Genomic DNA, 17,166 nt, shown 5'->3' on the forward strand with positions numbered 1-17,166 from the left:
AGCCACAAGGATATAAAGAATCTATTTTAAATGCACTAAGTGAAAAAAGTCAATCTGAAAACTGTTCATGCTAGATTATGATTTCAACTAGTCCATTATATTCTTTTTTTTTTTTTTTCAGGGCCGCACCAGTGGCACAAGGAAGTTCCCAGGCTAGGGGTTGAGTTGGACCTACAGCTGCTGGCCTACACCACAGCCACAGCAACACCAGATCTGAGCTGCATCTGTGACCTACACCATAGCTCATAGCAACGCTGGATCCTCAACCCACTGAGTGAGGCCAGGGATCGAACCTGCATCCTCGTTGATGCTAGTCGAGCTTGGTACTGCTGAGCCACAATGGGAACTCCCAAAAGAGTATTTTTTGATTCACTGACTAGACAGAAGGGAGTCCTTCCTTCAACATCAGGGATCCATAACTGAGAACCCTGGGGTGGTGCCATGGATACCAGAGAATAGACAAGGATGGTGAGGGTATCTAACCAAGAGCACTGTGCTTTCCATTTTCAATTACGTTTTCAGTTTTCCTTTCAGGACTCTCACAGTGCTCCTCAGCTCCAGGCTCAATGCAGGCCTGCCTGGAACAAGGCTGGGATGAAAATGGATCTGTGTGCTCTGAAATAAGGGGCAAGGCTCTGAGTGCAGCTCCTTCCCTTGAGACCATCTAGACAGAGTTGGTGAGAAAAATCCAACATTAGGCAAACTCTGCTATGCCTCTGCCCGCCAAGTGCAATTACTGTTTTTTATCCTTTAGTTCTGATTTACTGGGCTACTACTAATACTACGTATGTCATATCTCTAATTCATAACCTGGAGGAGTAGCAATTACCATTTTAATAAATGAAGTGAGGGATTAAATTCCTTGCCCAGGGCCATACAGCTTTTTAGTAGTAAGCTGAGATATGAAGCCAGTCCTAACTCACTTCAAAGTCCCAAACAACTCTATTAAATCATGCTGTTCCAATATTCTTTGATAATGACCACATGCTCCCTTTGCTGTGTTGAAACATTTCTCTAGTTTCTGATCCCATTCCACTCTGTTCTTACTTAGCTAGAGTCACCAGTAGCTCTGGGAAAATGATATCCCATTCTTGTTATTGTTTCCATGGGACTCGCATTGCCCAGACCAGTAGCTTCTTCTAAGGGTGAAGATTCTAGGTCATTGTGTTCATCCTTCTTTCCAGTCTTAGTCTAGTCACTTACATTAACTAGAAGATTTATGAATTTTAGGTAACAGTACAGAGGAAGAACATTATCCTTCCTGCCCAAGGAAAAAAGCTAGGAACATGACTCAAACATCAAACTGCTGTCTAGAATAATAGAAACCAAATAAAGCAACCAAAAATAATGGATTATGTAAGAGCTAAAGTCTAATAATGTGTGAAATGTGTGAAAGTATCTGGTTTTGGTAAGAGAGTAACATCTAACTATGAGAACTAACCTGTTGATTAAAAACTGAAAGTAAAGGCCTAAAAGAAAATAAAGTCACATGTCCTTTACCTCCTCCACTGCCAATTAGTATAGTAGTTATAAAACACAGGTACTATAAAGGGTATCTTTTAATTGTTATTCATTTTTGAAAAACTATCTTCTTTTTATTGCTATTTTTGAAATTAAGAGCTAAGTATCTACTGACTAGCAAGTAAATTTACACTACAAATTCAATTACCTACTGACATAATGGAAAGACAGAATATAAGTATTGAAAAAAGTTCTATAAAAAGAAAATGAATTGAAACCAGGTTTTTAAAAAAGTATACTGCAAGATAACCCTTTTCTTTCTTTTTAATATAAGATTTAAAAATCTGTTTGTGACATATGAGATAATAGAGAAAATGAAAGATTTCCATATACCCTCAATCAATGAGTCTCAACACTAGCAAAGAGAGATTTTCAAAGTATTCGATTACAGCCAAGCCTATGCATCCATTTTATCCTTAACTTATTTCTTTATCCTTTAGGAAAAGATGCCCCCCTCCCCCCTCCTTTTTTTTATCAGAAACTATCAAACAAGCTAACAGATGGCAAGGGCGTTGAATCAAATCTAATTTGGGTTGAATTCAAGTTTGATTATCTAGAGACATGAAGGCAATTTACCTATATTAGCATCAAATGTCTAATACTGATAAAAATGCTACAGAAGTATGATCTAGTAGAAAGCTTTCTGTATTGAGACTTCATAACTAACCAGTTATAAAATTTCAGCAAAGTCACACATTACTTCTGCCTCCAGGTCCTTTATTCACCCAGTGGGATGACAATAACTAGTTCTCCTTTCTGTGAGATACTGAGAGGATAAAGTGGAATCCTTAAAAAAATTTTTTTTTCTTGGAGTTCCCATTGTGGCTCAGAGGTTAATGAATCTGACTAGGAACCATGAGGTTGCGGGTTTGATCCTTGGCCTTGCTCAGTGGGTTAAGGATCCAGCATTGCTGTGAGCTGTGGTGTAGGTCACAGATGCGGCTCGGACCCCGAGTTGCTGTGGCTGTGGTGTAGGTTGGCAGCTACAGCTCCGATTGAACCCCTAGCCTGGGAACGTCCATATGCCGCAGGAGCAGGCCTAGAAAAGGCAAAAAGACGGAAAAAAAATTTTTCTTTTTCTTCACTGGATATGGTAGGCAAAATAATGGTCCTGCAAAAATGTCCACATCCGAATCCCAAGAACCTGTGAAAATGTTACCTTAAATAGCAAAAGGGTCTTTCCAGATGTGATTACATTAGGATCTTGAGAAGAGAGGATTATCCAGGATTATTTGGGTGAACTCAAAGTAATGACAAGGGTCCTTAAAAGTGAAGGAAGGAGGTAGATGGGTTAGAGTCTAAGTTAAATGATAAGACAAAGACTTGACCAGCCATTGTTGGCTTTGAAGATGGAAATAGGTCACAAGGCAAGGAATGTAGGCGGCCTGGAAAAGGTAAGCAAGAGAACTCTTCTTCAGGAGGAGTGCAATCCTGCCAAAACTTGATTCTAACCTATTGAGCCTAATTTCAGACTTCTGGTCTCTAAAACTGCTACGTCAATAAATTTAGGTTGTTTTAAACCACCAAGTCCACTGTAATTTCTTAGAGCAATAACAGGAAACTAATGCACTTAGGTTCAATCTGAGCTCTGACATTTACCCCAGCAGTGTATTCTTAGACCAGTTTTTTATGTTTCTGAACTTTAGTTTCCTGATCTGTAAAATGGGGATTAAAATTGGCAACTGTTGGCTTCAAAAGATATCAAGTAGGATGAATGCTACTTAGTGATTTTTAAAAATTAACTGTTTACTACTTCTTCTGCTACACAAAGGCAATTATTTTATTTTTACAAAATCTACATGCAACTCACAATTTTCCATATACACAAGAAATGTGCATTAAAGCTTCTACCACTGTACAAATGTAGAAATCATTGGTTTGTTTAGACTGTAAGGCTGACGTTCTTTTAGATCTCAGAGTTCCCCAAAAAGTAGTATGTGTATAATTTGTTTTAAATCCAGTTGAATATCCAGTACACAGTTAAGACTCAGCAGTGATTTTATCCTTAGGATTTTGTTTACCCTTTAGGAAAAGATCCTTATACACCAGGAAACTTTTGATGGCCAAGAATAGTAAAATTTAAGATAGGAACACAGATCACCATAGTCTCACCTTTTAATTTTACTAATAAAGAGAAATTCACAAGGAGTTAAATGGATTTCATTTGTTACCAAACTCAGCCAGTTCATGTCAGAGATGAATCACCTCCTAGGTTTTCCACCTCCAGATCTGTGCTGTTTTGTTACAGGAGGGATTGCCAAACTATGGCCCATGGATCAAATACGGCCTACCACCTGTTTTTTTGTAAATAAAATTTTATTGGAACACAGGCACACCCATCATGTACATATTGTCTACAGCTATTTTCCTGATATCAAGGCAGAGCTGAGCAGTTGCATCAGAGATTGTCTGGGCCACACAGCTTAATGTATTTATGACCTGGCCCTTGTGCAGGAAGTTGGATGACTTCTCAAGGCAAGGAAGTTTAATTTATCTTTTAAAATGTTTCCAAACAATAGATTTTTTTTTAAATGGCCTTGCAGCACAGTTTTGAGAATGTTACTCAAATAAAGGAATACTATGGCTTAATGTACCATACAACATTACATATGAATGAAATTCTGTGCAGTGCAAGTTTTGTGGCTCCACTAAAACATCATGGGGGTGAGTTCAACTTTGGATAAGCGATGTTGATTTAATAACAGCAAAAATACTCATCTCAGTACACAAATGCCAAGCAAAATATATAATGACTTATCATTCCTATAATCATTACTCAATAGGAACTGCTATAAAAATGTTTGATCATAATTTATATTAAAGTTGCTAATAAAAACAATGTAAAATACTTTATTTCCTTCATAAAGTATTTCTTCATTAATATTTATTGAATACTTCATGCTAATGAGATTAAACATCTTTTATAAGACTCATACTCGTGTTTTCTTATGTTCAGGTATGGGGAAGGGAACCAATAATTATTGGGTGTGAAGAAATATTGAAAACATGACCAATAAAATTTCAAAATAAACACGTGAATAAAGAATTCTCATTTCCATTTTTAGCTGAAGAAACAGACTCAGGAAAAGTGAGCATCCCTCTAAGGCTACACCCTTAAGAGTTTTTAGGTGGCTGAGCTGGGACTTTGGTCCAGGCTTTCAGTCTCTAAGATTCCCTTTTCATTACTTCTACTTTTTTATAACACCTCTGGATTCAGTGATCTTTTGAATATTTGGTATAGAACTGTGGGTCTCAGATGACAACTTGTTCAAGTACTCTAGATTCAAAGCTCCTTTTGAGAAAATTAAAAATTTCCCTTGCCTTAGGTACTTTCCATAGGGAAGTAAAATAGCCCTAATTTTGGGCAAGAGATAAATCAGGCTCCTAAATTTTATAAATGTCAATTTTTTCATTTATACAATTCCATCATCTAAAGTAGGTCAATCTTCCGTTAGACTCAGTAATACAGGATATAAGTATATCTGAGACTTATAAGAGAATATGGTACAATTGATTAAATCCAATTTATTCTAAAAGTCTGCTTGCTATTCTTCAGCAGAGGCCAAATAAGGGATATTTTCATTATCTGGTCCATTCACTAAACCCTATATTTGTATATAGACCAGCTATAAGCAAAAAGCCAGGGCAATGTCATCCCGGAAGTCTTCTGAAAAGGTCATCAATGAATTTGGACTTAATATTATGCATCTGGCTTTTTATAAAAAGTGATATGAGAAACATCTAATCTGAGAATTTCTAACTCTTTTGCAAAACTCCACAGTTATTTGAGTTGTTTATTTTACCCAAAGGCCCATACCTAGTATCCACGTAGCATATCCTAGAGTTTAGTGTAAGCAAAAATCATCTTTTTCATTAATCAAATGAGAAACTTTTTAAAGGAACACATATGCTAGGAATATAAAAAAGAAAGGAAATTATTTTGTTGAATGTATGCCCAAAGCAATATGTCTGATAAAATTAGAAATGATCCTTGCCTTGCCCCCCAAATTAGCCTCCCAGAAGAGTTGGAATAAAATGACAGAACATAGAAACATAGAAAATGAGAAGTATCCCAAGATTTAGAGATACAGGATTCTGGGAGTTCAGAGAAATGAAATGTTGCCCAGATATTCAGAATGTCTGATGTTCTTATTCTTTACTGAATATTCACGTTTCCATCTAAAATTACTTATTTCCAGCCTAAGGAACTTCCTTTAGTATTTCTTCTGTTTCAGGTCTTTCGGTAGCAAATTCTCCCTGTTTTCTTTTATCTGAAAATGTATTTTGCCTTCATTCTTTAAAAAAAAAAAAAGTTGATGTATAATTTCCATAACATTAGCTTTAGGTACACAATGTCATTAATATTTGAATATTGTTTATACTGTAAAATGATCACCACAATTAAGTTCAGCCTTCATTCTTGAATAGTATTTTTGCTAGGTATAGAATTTTAGGCTCATTTTTACCTCAGTATTTTCTTTTCTTTTCTTTCTTTTCCCCAGCCACACCTGTGGCATATGGAAGTTTTCGGACCAGGGATCAAATCCAAGCCACAACTGCAACCTATACCACAGCTGTGACAATGTCAGATCCTTAACCCACTGTGCCAGGCTGGGAATCAAATCCTCACCACCACAGAGAAAATGCTGGATCATTTAACCACTGCACCACAGCAAGAACTCCTCCCCAGTACTTTCAAGATGAGATTCTACTATTTTCTGTCCTCAATGGTTTCTAATGAGAAGTCAACTATTAAAATCATCTAACAGACCTTTGAGGCTTTGCTCCTTATGCCCCTAATTTTTTCTTTTTTCTCTTGGATCATCAGTATTGATCCAGTTGAGATCACTTACTCCTTCCTCTGTCATGCCCACTCAGCTGTTAAATCCATCTAGTGAGTTTTTCATTTCAGAAATAGTATTTTTCCATTTTAGAACTTCAATTTGGTCTTTTTTGTTTCTCTTTTATTGCCAAGACTTTCAATTTCTTTGCTGAGATTTTCATGCATTGAAAACATGTTTTGTTTTCACTGATAATAGTTATAACAGCTGTTTTGAAGCTCCTGTATGCTAATTCCAACACCTTGTTCATCTTGATGCTGGAAACAATAGATCATCTCTTAACTGAGAATTTGTTTTATTTTCTTGGTGTTGTATAGAAAGTAATGTTGGATTGTATCCTGGATGTGGTTATTTTTCTCTAGTAAGTATTACTGTTTTCTTTGTTTTAGTAGATTTGGCGGGGGGGCCTAGTCTCTAACTGTAAACTTTTCTTTTTATGCAGGGCATCTTTTGATTTTTGTTGGGCTGGTCTGAGTCTACTCTAGGGATGTATGGTTGAAAAGTCAATCCTAGATGTAGGCCAACAAAAATCTGGAGATCTTCTATCCAGCTCTTTCCCTTGTAAGCCACATTCTCTTCAGCATTCCCAGTTTCTCTTTTCTGGCACGCCGGATCAGAAAGGCTACCAGTTTTTCTGTGTTTGCCCCACTGCCATCTATTTTGCACTATACAGACTGCATTTAGTACCTGGCTGAAAGGGAGTTGTATAGCTCCTTGTCTCTCGCTTCCAAGTGAGAATGTTTTTTTCTTTTTCTTTTTGTCTTTTTAGGGCCACATCCATGGCATATGGAGGTTCCCAGGCTAGAGGTCAAATTGGAGCTGTAGCTGCTAGCCTACACCACAACCACAGTCCCATGGGATTTAAGCCGCATCTGTGACTGACACCACAGCTCATGGCAACACCGGATCCTTAACTCACTGAACAAGGCCAGGGATCGAACCTGTGTCCTCATGGATACCAGTTAGATTCACTTCCACTGAGCCACGAGGGGAACTCTGAGTATGGCTTTTTTTTTGAGGGTAGTATAAAGAAAGAAGTACAGGGCATTCTAAATTATTTAAGGAAAGCTATGTAGGTAAGAAAGTATATAAACAGTGAGATGCAATGAGGTGGGAAATAATGCCAAAATGTTAAGTTAGGATTAAATCATGTAAACTGTTGAATGAATTGTTTTGTGGCTAATAAAATATACATTTAGATAGAAGGATGATGTGTTCATATCTACGTTTTAACTTAGGATTAATTTATTTTCACTATTTAAAACTAACTGCAATATGAAGAATGATGATAGACAGGTAAGATAGAAAGGTGACAGTTCCAATAGTGCCAATAGGTAATGAGGTCTTAACTAGGCCACTGGAAGAGGGAATACAAAGTAAGGAATGGAAATGAGATGATTTAGCAAATGACTTATTGATGACCCTAAAATTTATCAGTAATCTGAATTGTCACAAAAAGACTAAATTTTCCTGTTATTAGGCAAGAAGTGCTCCCTTCATTATTTATTTAAAAGTGAAGACTATTTTAAGAGCAAATCAATGTAAAATTACTCTTTAGATATATAAGTCTGGTTCTTCTGGTGGGTGACAGATAATTACAGACTGTAGTTATATGGGCTCTGGTATCAGACATACAGTAGGTATCCTTCTATCAGGATATACCTATAACGGTGGGAAGTGAAAACCAACTTTATTTCCCAAACCCACTTCCAAGTAGGATGTAAAGCTGCCATTAATGCAAGCCGACTTATAGGACTGCCCATACTACAGTCTCATCAGTACTTTTATAACCAAAAATTTGAAATGAAGACAGGAAAAAAGACTAAAACCTCTTTTTGACTGAAATACCATAAAAACAAAATTGACTTCAAGCAATCACTACTATAAAAAATAAAACCTCAATTAAAACAATATATAGCACTTAGAAAGTACTCTTCATCTTCAAAGTACTTTACCCTCATTAACTAATTAACAGTTTGAATTCAGTGGGCTACTGTAATTTTATACTCTGATCTTACATATTAAAATTCATTTTTAAAAAGCAATTTTAATTTAATGCTATTAAAACTATTATTTACTTTTGACTTATGTGCATATATTTTTTCTTATATGTTGAGTATAGACATCAACATTCCCTCCCTCTTCCACAAAACAAACGCACACAAGCTAGCAATTTAAGTATGACAAAAGCAAAATAAAATTGCACTTTTTTAAAAAAAAGGTGAGGGAGAAAGGAAGAAAATATGGCCATGATTAATTAGTAGGAAGAAGAGTAAAAGTAGTACTCTTCAGTGAAAAGAAAATCCTTCATCAGAAATTTGGTAAAAGATGATGAAGATCTTAGTTAAATTTGCTTGGTTTTAGAGAGTTGATTAACAAAAATGTACTATGTATTGAGATTTTCTTGATGTACAAATTAGAACTTTTACTCAGAAGCTTCAAGGTAGCAGAACAAATGTAATGTCTTTTAAAAGTTGACCTCTTGTTGCTTATCACCACCTAGAATGTATTCCTTGAATGGGGAATATTTCCTTCTTATTAATGTATGACTAGAGTTGACAGGTATATAAGAAATTTATCTGAGGAGTTCCCGTCGTGGCGCAGTGGTTAACGAATCCGACTAGGAACCATGAAGTTGCGGGTTCGGTCCCTGCCCTTGCTCAGTGGGTTAAGGATCCGGCGTTGCCGTGAGCTGTGGTGTAGGTTGCAGACGCACCTCGGATCCCGCGTTGCTGTGGCTCTGGCGTAGGCCGGTGGCTACAGCTCCGATTAGACCCCTAGCCTGGGAACCTCCATATGCCGCGGGAGCGGCCCAAGAAATAGCAACAAAAAAGACAAAAGCCAAAAAAAAACCCAAAAAACAAAAAACAAAAAAAAAAAACAAAAGAAATTTATCTGAGACATCTCAGCAAAAATAATTATGGTGTTGCCAACAGGATAGGCTACCTTACTGAAATTCACAGAAATTCAAAGTAAAATAACATTAAGAAACCAGCAAATCATCTATCAAATTGCTCTAAAATGTAAAAAAAAAAATTTAAAATCCATGTCTAGCTGTTGGTTAGGCTGTGGGTTATTCTACACACTACCAAGGAGAGTACAAAAAATGTACAAGTCTTTTCAAGGGTGAAAAGGCATACATTAAAACATCTCCAAATATACAAAGAAACAAAGAACAAAAAAGCACATTATATATTTATATGTATTTTGATCTTGCAATTTCAATGAATTTATCTAAAGGAAGGCAATGCTATATGCGCAATGATTAATCTATATGCACAAATATTTTCTGCAGGATGTTCAGTACAATGTTATTTATGATAAGGAAATGAAAGACAAGTTAAATGTCCCATAATAGGGAAGTGGTAACTTAAGATATTACCACAATATGACAAAATATTATAGTTAATGAAATAGAGATGGTTGCTTAACAACACTGAAAAACATTCATAGAACACAACTAGGTTTAAAAAGAATAAATACTACATACAGAATAACCCCAGTTTTACTGAAAACAATGCACATAAACCTAATAAAAAGACTGAAAGATGAGTAAATAACAAAATGTTAAATGAAAATGCATATATTCCAAATTTCCTATTACAAGCCTATTTGACTCAACATTTATCACTTTCATAATCAGAAAAAATTACCTTGAGTTACTAAAAAAGTCTCACATGCCCTTTACCTACATGCAATGTACTCTAAATATTCTTGCCCTGTTGAATACACATAAACCTTCTGTTCTGTCCTTGCAGTTCTGAATGAGTGCAGCAAAGGTCATTCTGAATATCTATCACATGGTCAGTCACCTGGGAGGGATTACATCAAATTGTTATGAGTTCGGGGACTCAAATGTCCGCCCTTTATTGCAGACCAACACTAAAGTAAGACTATATGTGTCCTAGGCAAGATTTGTTCTCTAGAGGTGAGAGGGTAGTGCATTAACCAGGTTTTATATTAAATGTCTTCATCATTTGTGAGCAGCCAGATGGTTGGTAATATGTGCAGATATTTTGAAACATAGGCTGGCTGATTTCAATTAGCTTTGAAGTGTGACAAATGATAGTGTGGATCTATATTGCTAAGCCCAGGGGTACTGAGAGAATTTTTTTTTTTTTTCAGATGAATAACCCAACCTAGAGTTCCTAATTACATAACATGGCTAATGGGTTATTCTGGAACACATGTGCTGTTGGAAAGAATCTGTCATGAAGCACCTAACTGGGCAAACATTTCATGCCCAAGATAAGGAAACCAGCTAATGTGAGTGAGGAAAAGAAATTAAAAACAAAACAAACAAAAAAATAGAATAGCATATATGCTTGTGTTTCAGAATGCACTGTTCTGTGAAGGATTTTGGCAGCAAGTAAGATCACTTCTATGGTAAGCTGTAGTAGTTTTGGGCCAAATCAAAGGCTCTGCCTGAAAAAGATTAGTAACTGAACAAGTGTAAGCTTTTCCAGGCTTAGCATGCAATGCCAATTTTAAGTTATTTTCCTCAAAGTGCCAGCTGTGTTGCTCCTGATGATTTTCCTCTATACTATACTCAGAAAAAGGACACATAAGAGTCCTTGAGAATGCTACTATTTGGACATATCTTAACCTTAAAAATTCAGACAAGTCAGGATAGAATCAAATTAATTATCTTACTCAAAATGGGTTGAGACTCTAAAATTTTATTTCTTTTATGAATCATAGGGATTTAAATGGTCATTCAGAAAAGTGATCTGACTCTAAGTATCTCAAGGAAATCAAATCATGAATTAGTTTTTTCAAAAATAGTTATAAAAACAACTATAAAATTGGATTGTGATGATCATTGTACAACTAAAATAAAATAAAATAAAGGCAGTCAAAAAAATATGAAGTAAAACATAAACCTGAAAATTTTTAACATGATTTTAACCTTTAATTTACTTTCACAGACAACAATTCATTTTTTTTTCCTTCTCATTAGCTATATCGCTAATGAAATGCCTGATGCTAAGAAAATTATTATTTGGTTTTTAATGCTTGTTTCATCCCATTCAGTGACTGGGATGCTTATTATCAAATGCTAAATGCCTACAATACTATAGGTACTATACAGGTGCTTTAAATATATTATTGCTAATCACTAACCATCTCAATGACCTTAGGCAGGTAAATATTTTCATTTTGCAGACAAATGAATTGAGAGGTAAAGAAATTAAATAATTTGACCAAGGTCAGAGAGTCCAGGTCTCACTCTAAAACCCATGCTTCCTTCATATAACCATAATTAAACAGAAAGATCTGTGTTAGTCAACTGTTCTCAGTGATTCAATTTTCTTATAAACAGAAACAATAAGACTCCTCTGGGGAACACCACTATATCTTGAGACAAACATGGGATTTCATTAATAAAAGGGTGACACAATTTTCTCTGTCATAGGACAACTAAGTATTCTGAAATAGTTTGAAGTGACCAAATAAGGGCAAACAGCTAATCTTATAGGCAAAAATGCAAACACAGTAAGGAGATAGGAACTACAGATAAGAACAATTATTTAGACTCCACCTACTCAAAATGTGGTTCACCAACCAGCAGCATTGGTATCACTGCTAGAAATGCAGAATCTCAGGCCCCATTCCAGATTTACTATATGTATGTAAGTTTGTATGTTTTTAAAAGATTGGTACGTTCATGAAAGCTTGAGAAAAGTAATGACTTTAATTATAAGTAAGCCAGTAATGACTAAATGATGCTCAAAACTACCTCTAAAGAGGTTGAAATTAGCCTATGGCCAACAATACTTCCTGGAAAAACAAGTATTTTAATGTATTTCCCTCATGTGACTAAGTCGTAAACTGTGAAAAGTAGCTTTAGCTTCCAGTGCGAGGAACACTTCTGTAGCAAATTCTGAAGTCATTATTCCATTCTCTGATTCCTACCTCTTAGGAATCTAGTTTCATGTCTCACTTTTCACCCATTCTTAGTTAACATCCAAGTCTAAACTGAAAAACAATAGCATATGCCTAGCCAGAGTTTTACCTTAGAGTGATTAGGGCCCAAGGGCCATGATATGACTTGCAAGAATGAAATGCATTTATAAGCAAGAGCTATACTCACCTAAATTCAAGATTTTCCTTATAATTTAACTATAGTAGCAGGCAACCTGGATATTACTCTACAAAATGCAATTTTCTGTATCAATAGTGGTCTCTAACATCATGACTAAAGGAATGGATTTATTAATTCATTTGTGAAAGACCTTATAAAAATATCCTACTTCTCTTACACAGCTAGCCACCTCCCAAATCATTAAAACTAGTGAGAAGAGTGCAATGCATCTGATTATAGAGAGAACACAATTAAATCCATTAAGTAATTAATTGATAATAAAATAAAATTACCGCTATCCTGTTATGTAAACTAAAACATAAAATTACTGATAGGTCACTCTTCTCAACAAAAATAAGAGTTTAGCCAGATAGTTAAAAACAACCAGATTGAAGTAACTAACCACTTGAAAATGTGTTAATTTTAAAGGGAAAACAACAGTCTCAGTTGAGAGATTTTTAAAAAGTGATTATTTACAATTATTAGGTTTATAATGCACTTATATGGAACAACAATAAAGACTGCCTCTGAGCCAAAATATATCCCTCTGAATATAATTTAAGTGAATTCTCTCTTAAAGCAATTTTCTTTTTTTGTTAGGGTGATTCTTTGTCATGCATAAAAGTAAAAAATATCTGAGTCAAAATTCTCAAAAACCTTTAAAAATAGGTAGAATTTTAGTTTTTCTACTTTAACAAACTCTCCAACCACAGAAAAATAAATTCAGACCAAGATACTGAGACACTGCATAGTGTCTAATTCCAGACTCTTCTACTTTACAATCTTGTAAATTTAACATTCTACAACAAAAAGGACTGAAAAAAGACTAGTGGCACCCAGATAATACCATAAAAGCAGCAAAAAAATTAGTAATACAAATAAATATTCAAATTATAATAAATTTTTTAACTGCCTAGTGTTTACTAATATCACATTCTTTTGTCCGATGGCGCCTTCTGTCTTTGTTTCTTTTCTCCTTCAACAGAATTGTTGACCTTGCTTAAAAGAGGACGGATTTGTCTCTGACTTATCAGATGGTTAAAGTCTGCCTAATTTGGGTAAGCTCTAAAAAAACTGCTGTTTTAGAAAGGTCAATTAGTTCTAAACAAAGGCATTCAGTTCAGTAAGCATCTCCTATAGAGATACGTCCTACAGGGATAAGCCAATATTTCCTGTTGTGCTCTCGTGTATAAAGGGGAAAAGGAAGCTGTAAGTGAATGCACACATTACCAGCTGGAGTCCCCAGAGCTTATAATTTCTGACAGCACTTACAGGAGATTTCCACTGAGCTGCTACACCAGCATTTTCCAAGATTTTGCTGAATTACGCCATTTGTAGGGAGAAGGGGGTTTAAAAACACACCCAAACTATCATGAAATCTCGATTTTTTTTCACAGTGATTTCTAGTCTTACTCATCTATTTCCACTTCCACAGTTGCACTGCCTCTAGGTGCTCTCACTCCATCCAATACACTCATTAAAACAATGTTCCTCAGTTAATTTCATCATGTAACTTGACTGTTCAATTATCATGACTTCCTGTTTGTCAGAATAGCAAACCCAAATATCTTAACTTGGGTTTCAAAATCCTCCACACTTTAAATCAATAACTATCTCCACCTTACAGATGAAAAACTGAAGCACTTTAAGATAACTTGACCAGAATGACATAGTTAGCAGAGGAGTTGGGATTTTAGCTCAGGCAATCTGGTTCTAAAGTTTATGCTGTCAATAATACATGGAGGGAATAGTCAACAAGATCTACTATATGGCATAGAGAACTATAATTAATGTTATGATAAATCATATGATAAATATGTTAAAATGTACATATGTATATCTGAATCACTTTGCTGTACAGCAGAAATTAACACAACACTGTAAATCAATAATACTTCAATAAAAAATAAAAATAAAAAATAAAGTTTATGCTCTCAAGCATTACACTACACTGGGCCCCTGTTAAGAGTTTGGTGTGTGATATTACCTTATAATTGCATTTATGGATCTTTGGATATTTTCCCAACCACATTTTTTCTCTGAGACAGTCCACTTCTTTTGTATGTTCACAAGGAGTCTATACATAGTAGACAACTTAACGTTTCATAGACTAGTGTTACGCTAGGATGGCTGTTCAGGTTTTAGAATGCATAAAGGGGTTAAAATGGTTTTGGTTTATTCATATTCTCATATGCCATAGTTTCTGAACTTCCTTATCTAAAAATAGTCACAGTAATAATTTTTACTATATGGTGTTCTGGTCCAGAAATATGCAATAGTGCAATCTGAGCAGAGGTTTACAAAAAATGTCAAATAACTAGGCATAATGGAAGACCACTCTTGATATGTTAAAAGGCAATCCTAAAAATAAAAGAAGTAGGAAGGCTACATCAAGCATGATGTCACACAATCTCCAGCATTTGTAATGCTTAAATTTGAAACAACATTTAACACACTCTTTTCTATATACGGTGAAATCAATAAAGTAAATAAAGGGGGAGCCCCTTGCTGAGAAGGCACTGTGAGTGTAAATTTCGTGGGAGAAAGCAGCCAGCCATAGCCTTGTTAAATCCTAGGCACAGTCTATGTAATTAATTCATGCTTATTCAGCATTATACTCTGAGTATCTGATCAATCCTTAACTAAGAAACAAAAAGGGGAATCAATACGTTTCTTTTAATTCTGTCAAGTTTGTAGCAAATGAAAATAAAAGAATATGTGGGTGATATTCTACAGACAGAAAGATCATAACAGAACAGTATCTCTCTCCTTCACCTTTCTCTTGAAGTTCTTCACCATTACACTGTCAAACTGACCTGAGATATTTCAAAAGAAATCTGAATTATTTATAAACCTACAGAAATTAACCATAAACATATGATGATGGAGTTGCCAATACAAAGAATCAGGCATCCATATGTTCTTTAAACGAAACCCCATTCTTCTATGGTTTAGGAACTAACACGTTTATGTCCCAAGTTTATGATATACCAACATATCTGTTTTTAAAATAAGACAATGAATAACCAAAATTGGATCCAAAAATAATTAGCTACTCCAGAGGATGCTAGGGAAACTGAAAGCCAAGACGCCACCTACTTTCACTCCTATTTTCTCAGTAGTCCAAATGCAAACTTGGAGAAAGTTCAAAGCCCAAAGTAAATCAGACTATTAAAAGATAGTTGGAGGAAGTTCTGCATAAATATTTTTTTGGATGAAGAAAAGAGCTATTGTGAGGAAAAAAACCTCACTCTTCACAAGTCTAGATGAAAACTGAGGATAACTCCACACTACTGGAATAACAACACCAGCTATCACCCCCTATCAAGCACTTTTCATCTATTATCTCCTTTAACCTCCCAACTACCTTATTAAAGTATTATCCGTTCTTATTTTATTGATAAGTAAATTGAAATTACTTGGTCATAGACTGAGGTCTCCGTTCATACACTCACTGCGGCAGATCTGGACTCTGGACTCAGATCTAAGTCTGAAGTCTATGCCTCTTTCTATTATATTATACTTCAGAAGTTCCCAACCTTTAGTGCCTGTCACAACCATCTGGGATCTTTTCAAAATACAGATGCATGGGTTATATCCCCATAAATCCTATACTAGCAGGTCTGAGATGGCACAGGAACATCCTTATTTTTTAAAAAGTAGTTCAGGAGTTCCTGTCGTGGCTCAGCGGTTAATGAACCTGACTAGGTAGGATCCATGAGGATGCGGGTTTGATCCCTGGCCTCGCTCAGTGGGTTGGGGATCCGGCACTGCCATGAGCTATGGCGTAGGTCGCAGACCTGGCTGGGATTCAGCATTACTGTGGCTGTGGTGTAGGTTGGCAGCTGTAGCTCCGATTCGACCCCTAGCCTGGGAACCTCTCTATATGCCATGGGTGTGGGCCTAAAAAGACAAAAAAAAAAAAAAAAGTAGTTCATATATTCAATGCCCTATAAACTATAATGGACAAAATGGTATAAATTTTAATGGTAAACTTATAATGGAAAAAATATTTTTAAAAGAGTGTGTATATATATATTTATATATGCATAACTGAATCACTTTACTGTGTAGCAGAAATTGACACATTATAAATCAACTATACTTCAATAAAAAATAAAGCAAAAAGAAGTTCAGGTGCTTCTGATGTACATCAAAAGACAACAACAAAAAAAAAACCAAGCCAATCTGGAAGCAATTTCTTTGTCATTTTGTAGTATCTGTTCTTTAGCAAATTACTTACTTTTTTAATTATGCATTTTGTAGGCATCCACTGTTTCCTATCAACATGCTATCTCTAAGCAAACAAGGAGCTTGGAGCACTATAAGTGATACAGAGGCCCATTTACTGCAGAAGAAACATTATATAGGGACTGACCATTTTCTACCAATAATCTAAAAAATGGAAAACATGCAGACAGTAGAGGTAGAAGTTAGAGAAATACTGTTCTAATATTTTAATATAGCACACATTTTGGATTAGAGAGAGAAGGATAAAACCTTATAAATAACCAAAAGACAACAATTTAAAAGGGCTCTTGGCTTAATCTTCAGAATCTTATAATTTGTAGAAATGAAATTTCAATACTTTAGATTTTTAGATGATTTTTCTGTAGGGAATAAAAAAAAAATCCCACAGGTTACTATTTTTATTTTTTTTTTTGTAAATACAGATTTCTCTTAAGAAAATAAGCAAATATTTTATACCCATCATTATTT

The 17,166-nt window shown here is 35.2% G+C and overlaps 1 protein-coding gene across 12 annotated transcripts in view; it reads right to left on the minus strand.

The window, feature by feature from the left end:
- Nucleotides 1–17,166, minus strand: part of PEAK1 (pseudopodium enriched atypical kinase 1) — a 284,832-nt gene that overhangs the window by 89,872 nt on the left and 177,794 nt on the right.

This window comes from Sus scrofa, chromosome 7 (assembly GCF_054392235.1).
Source record: "Sus scrofa isolate SSC_HxYL_T2T_F1_AM1 chromosome 7, Sscrofa_HxYL_maternal_Yorkshire_Landrace_v2.0, whole genome shotgun sequence".
NCBI lineage: Eukaryota > Metazoa > Chordata > Mammalia > Artiodactyla > Suidae > Sus > Sus scrofa.